Here is a 6371-nt window from a genome sequence, read left to right on the forward strand (position 1 = left end):
GCCGTCGTAGGATTTTCGAGCGAGATCGTTGCCAGTGCTCCTGGGCTGGCTCTTGTGTGGGTGACACATGAAATTTTTCGAGCGAGATCGTTGCCGGTGCCCCTGGACTGGCTCTTGTGCGGATGACACATGAAATGCATCATTTTGAGCGTGACCGTTGCCATTGCTGCCTGGCTGGCCTTCGTGGGATTTTCGAGCGAGATCGTTGCCAGTGCCCCTGAATGCACCATTTTGAGCGTGGCCGTTGCCAGTACCGCCTGACTGGCTTTCGTGCGGGTGACACGTAAAAGCACCCACTACACTCTCTGAGTGGTCTGAGTGTATTTCCTACAGTTGCCCTCAAACAAGTCTTGTGGTTACACTCATATATTTTCTGCAGATCTACTCAGGCCATTCATGAAGTCGCATTCATGTATTTCCTACGGTTGCCCTCGAATAAGTCTTGCGGTTACACTCATATATTTTCTACAGATCTACTCATGCCATTCCTGAAGTCACAGTCATGTATTTCCTACAGTTGCCCTCAAACACGTCTTGTGGTTACACTCATATATTTTCTACAGATCTACTCATGCCATTCCTGAAGTCACACTCATGTATTTCCTACAGTTGCCCTCAAACAAGTCTTGTGGTTACACTCATATATTTTCTGCAGATCTACTCATGCCATTCCTGAAGTCGCACTCACGTATTTCCTACAGTTGCCCTCATACAATTCTTGTGGTTGGTCACACTCATGCAGTTACTATCATGTACTTCACTCATATCATCATCATCATCATCATCATCGTTTAACGTCCGCTTTCCATGCTAGCATGGGTTGGACGATTTGACTGAGGACTGGTGAAACCGGATGGCAACACCAGGCTATTCCCTACAATTACGCTCATACAATTTTTATGCCTTTCCTAATATTACACATTGTATTTCCTGCTGTTGCAATCATACAATTCTTGTAGATGTTCTCGTGTGTTTTCTGTAGGTTCTGTAGGTTCTGTAGGTTCTGTAGGTTCTGTAGGTTCTGTAGGTTCTATAGGTTCTGTAGGTACACTCATCTTTTCTGCAGGAGTTGACCAGCAATAGTTTAAACAGAGTAACAACAGTATCAAGCTCACCAGCCATGGAAGGGTTACAAGAGTCATGGATCCTGCCTCTTACACCAGGCGCAGCAAGTAAAGTATACATTGTCGATCTAACTACCTTGAAGTCTAAGTGAAATCCTTTCAACTTTCACGATGATGTGAATGAATCATGTTTCTTATAATGGCTTGCTTGCATTGCTTCTGCATGTGCTGCTTGCATTTGCATTTGTGTGCATTATGTGTGTTTTACTTTATGCAAGTGCATGCATATTTTGTGTGCAAGTGCTGTATAGAAGTATACAGGAACAAGCATACATCTGTATGTATGTATGTATGTATGTAGGTATGTTTGCATGTATGCATATATGTATATACATGTACACATATATTTATATATGTATGTATATACATGTATACCTACATACATGTATGTATACATGTATGTGTGTGTATATGTATGTATTTGCATGTGTGTGTATGTGTATGTTTATGTATGTTTGCATGCATGCATGTGTGTATGTATGTATGAATGTATGTGTGCATGTATGCATGTATGAATGTACGTATGTAAGTGTGTATATATGTATGTATGCATGTATGCATGTCTGTGTGTATGTGTATGTTTGTGTGTACATGTATGTATGTATGTATGTATGTATGTACATGTATGTCTATGTGTATGTCTGTTTGCATGTATGCATGTATGTACTTATGTATGTATATATGTATGTATATATGTATATGTGTGCACATGTCAGTATGTATGTATATGTGTGTATATATGTGTGTGTGTGTGTGTGTGTGCGTCAGTGTGTATGTACATGTGCATGGATACATATATGTATGCATGTATGTATGTATGTCTGTATGTCTGTCTGTCTGTATGTATGTATGCATGCATGTATGTATATGTGTGTGCATGTCAGAGTGTACCCATGATTATGTGTGTGTATGTATGTGTGTATGTATGTATGTATGTATGTATGTATGTATGTATGTATGTACGTATGTATGTATGTTGTGAATAGCTTCTGTAAATAGGTGGTTGTATATTTGGTGTTTGTTTATCTGTTTCAAGTATTGATAGAGAGAAAGTGGATAATGAATGTTTTGTGTACATTGATGTCTGTGTCATAGCATTTGCGGTTTCCTTTGCATTTTTGGCTGGGTCTATATGCATGTACTCGTGCGTGTTCTGTGAGTGTGTGCATGTTCTGTGAGTGTGTGCGTGTGTGTGTATGTGTGCGTGCACGTGTGTGTGTGTGTGTGTGTGTGTGTACGTGTGCATGCATTTCGTGGTGAATGTAGGCCTAAGTTGCATTGTGTGAATAGTCACATATGTAACAAGAGAGAATATCGGAAAGAAATTGTGATGAATATTCAGGTAAATAAGGGAGAGAGAGAGAGAAAAAGAGAAAAAGAGAGAGGGAGAGAGAATGGGGAGGGAGGGAGGAAGCGAGAGAGTGTGAGTGGGAGAGCCAGAGAGAGGATGATCAATAGGGATATCAGATAATAGATACTTAGACAAAGGAATAGCTTTGAGCAGACATTTTGATTTAAATTGATGTAAGAGATTCAAAACTACACTCAGATGCACACACATGCACACACGCACACACACACACACACACACACATACACACACACTCATGCAGAGATACATATATCGTCATATTCACATAAAGATACAATGAAACACATACAAATATACACAACAGACATTAATACACACACTCGCATACACATACGTACATACATGTAATGCACACACACATATATATATATATACATACATATATACACACATATATATATATACATACATATATATAAACACACATATATATACACACACACACATATACATACACGCAGACATATATATATATATATATATATATATATATATATATATATATATATATATATATATACATACATACATATACCAACAATAATATACCTACATGCTGACATTAATACATACACATACATTAAAACATACACATACAAGTATTGATTAACACACATTCATATATTAATTTACTCATAAATACATAAATATACACTCATACATTAAAACACGCACACATATAGAGAAAGGCATCAATACACGTATATACATATATTTATACACACAAACACATACACACACATATATTAATATACATGCACACATCCATTAATATGTATACGCACACAGTAAAAATTAAGATAAATATATTTTTTTAATTGCACTTGTATTGTAATGAGTCCCAAAGTTTTGATTTTTGTAATATATAAAAGTACTCAAGTGTGATGAACCCTATAGATTTCAAAAGTTACTTGTGATGTTCATGCCTTTCCCAATGATATTAGCTTATGGTGTGGTGATGAAAACTCCCATCCATTGAGTTCCCAGTTTGCAGATAGGGGAATGGTCCATTGATATACAGGTTAGCTGTGAATACTCAATGAGCAATCCAGTCCTGGACAAAATCCTGGGTTGCCCTTTGGCAAGGCATAGCACCTGTTAGGGTCATGGTGAAATCCTGAAGCCCTGAAATGGGCAGAAATGCAACTTTCATTGGAAAGCAAGATGATAACAGAGAATGAAAAACAAAGTATAAAAAATATTTTGTCTTTGAATTTCTTCACTCTTTGCAGAACAAATTTCACTTTTATGAATCTTGGTTGGGGAAACCCATCAGATTGACTTGGCATTGCAACCATCTATTGGATCTGCAACCATAGACGAGAAATTAGCGATCAGAAGATATAAGTCAATGAGAGAGTCTTTATACAGTATCATGACTTGCTAGTAATAGCACCCAAACTTCTTCAAATCACACCATATTGTCTTAAAATAGGAAGAAAGCTTTGGGCCAAGGAAATGACTCATCATCGTCATTGTCATCATCGTTGTTGTCATCATCGTTGTTGTCATCATCATCATCGTCATCATCATCGTCGTTGTCGTCGTCGTCATCATCATCCTCATCATCATCGTCATCATCATCGTCATCATCATTGCCGTCGTTGTCATCATCATCATCATCATCAACATCATTCTCCAATGTCCATGTTCCATGTTGGCATGGGTTCGGACAGTTTGACAGAATTTGATGGGCTCAAAGACTGCATCCACTGGCTCGGGAACGAAATTTGTTTAGAGAATGCAAACCCAGGTCCAATAATTTTTACAAACAAGGTTTTGTTTTTCTTCTTTTAATTTATTTTTGTTCTTTGTTCTTTGCGGAGAAATCTGACTTCGAGCTACCTTTTACAGATCACTTTTTATTCACTGTTTTCTAAACCTGAAAAAAGTAAGTAGGGGGTCCGGATTTTGATTTTGCACCCAACAAAAATTCTAGTGGGTGCACGTGCACCTCCTGCACCTCCTGCTTCTGGGCCCATGATTCCATCATGCTCCAGTATTTGCTTTGGCATGGTTTCTATGGCTGGTTGCCTTTCCAAATATCAACTAATTTACAGGGTGCGCTAGATGCACCAGTCCTAGTGAGGCCATCATACAAGGATCTGGCAGTTGGGTTAAGGGTGGAAGGGAATTTTATGCTAGAAGATGAGGGGCAAAAGGTGAGTAAAACTATGAGTAAAAGAAGAGTCCTTATTTGGAATGTTTTTGGTTAAAGATTTTCTTGTTCATGGTAAACCTTGGTATGAACAACAGCAGTAACAACAGCATATATTTTAAGTGAAAATGCAACAAAGATGTGCACAAAAATTGAATCATTTCATCAAATGTGTGACTACTGAGCACAGGGGCCTGTGTTCAATGGCTTGACATATCTCAGACTGTGATTTCAATGGCACAGGAGTGGCTGTGTGGCAAGTAGCTTGCATACCAACCACATGGTTCTGGGTTCAGTCCCACTGTGTGGCACCTTGGGCAAGTGTCTTCTACTATAGCCATAGGCGCAGGAGTGGTTGTATGGTAAGTAGCTTGCATACCAACCACATGGTTCTGGGTTCAGTCCCACTGGGTGGCACCTTGGGCAAGTGTCTTTTACTATAGCCTCGGGCCGACCAAAGCCTTGTGAGTGGATTTGGTAGACGGAAACTGAAAGAAGCCTGTCTATAGAAAAGTTCTATTGAAAAGTTCTGCAATGTCTATATAGCATTTTGTTTCAATGCTATATGACACTGCAGAACTTTTCTATAGATTTTTTTAGTCAACACAGCATTATATAAACAGATGTAAACAACCAATTTGTATGTGCAATATCTTCATATAGCTTCATATTTCATCAACAAGTGTATAACATCTTTAACTGTCCATGAATATATTGCCTGTAAGCCCACTATTATTAACAGTTTTATTAAATTGGATAGACCAATTTGCAGATATATAACACAGACTTGTCAGCTTGTTCAATTAATAAATTACTGGTGATTTAACAGTGTTTTTACTACAGAATATACTTATAAATTTTTAACCAACTATCTATGTATGAACACCTTGTGTGTGAATGTGTATGAGCCTGTGTGTAAGATGGCAGCTAAGAAAACTAGGGGAAGATGAATGAATTGTGTGGGCCATACAAATTGTGTACAGAGATGTAGTCAGGAAGGTGAGAGTTAACAATGAATATTTTTTTATTATGGGCCCTTTTAAAGCCTAGCCAGGCTTGTGGGCCTAGTTTCCCAGTTTCTATGGCGAATATGTTTTCCCCCAGCTGGATGGGACGCCAGTCCGTTGCAGCGTTACTCAAGAAATAGGAAGAAAGAGTGAGAGAAAGTTGGGGTGAAAGAGTACAAAAGGGGTCGCCACCACCCCCTGCCAGGGCCTCGTAAAGCTTTAGGTGTTTTCGCTCAATAAACACATAGAACGCCCAGTCTGGGAATCGAATCAGTGATATTCTGACCGCTAGTCCACTGCCCTAACTACTGGGCCATTGCACCTCCACAACAATGAATATAGTGACAAATTTAGCATGTAGATAGGGGTCTGTCAAAGCTCAGTCTTCATTCTTATTCTGTTTATTATAGTCCTCCAAGCTATGATAAAGAAGTCTATTATGGCTTGGAGATTCCATGGGAACCCCTCTATGCTGCTAACCTTGTTCTTTGAGCAGAATCTCTCTCTCTTTTTACTCTTTTACTTGTTTCAGTCGTTTGACTGTGGCCATGCTGGAGCACCGCCTTTAGTCGAGCAAATCGACCCCAAGACTTATTCTTTGGAAGCCTAGCACTTATTCTATCGGTCTCTTTTGCCAAACCGCTAAGTTACGAGGACGTAGATACACTAGCATCGGTTGTCAAGTGATGTCGGGGGGACAAACACATACA

Source organism: Octopus bimaculoides, chromosome 3 (assembly GCF_001194135.2).
Source record: "Octopus bimaculoides isolate UCB-OBI-ISO-001 chromosome 3, ASM119413v2, whole genome shotgun sequence".
NCBI classification, from domain to species: domain Eukaryota; kingdom Metazoa; phylum Mollusca; class Cephalopoda; order Octopoda; family Octopodidae; genus Octopus; species Octopus bimaculoides.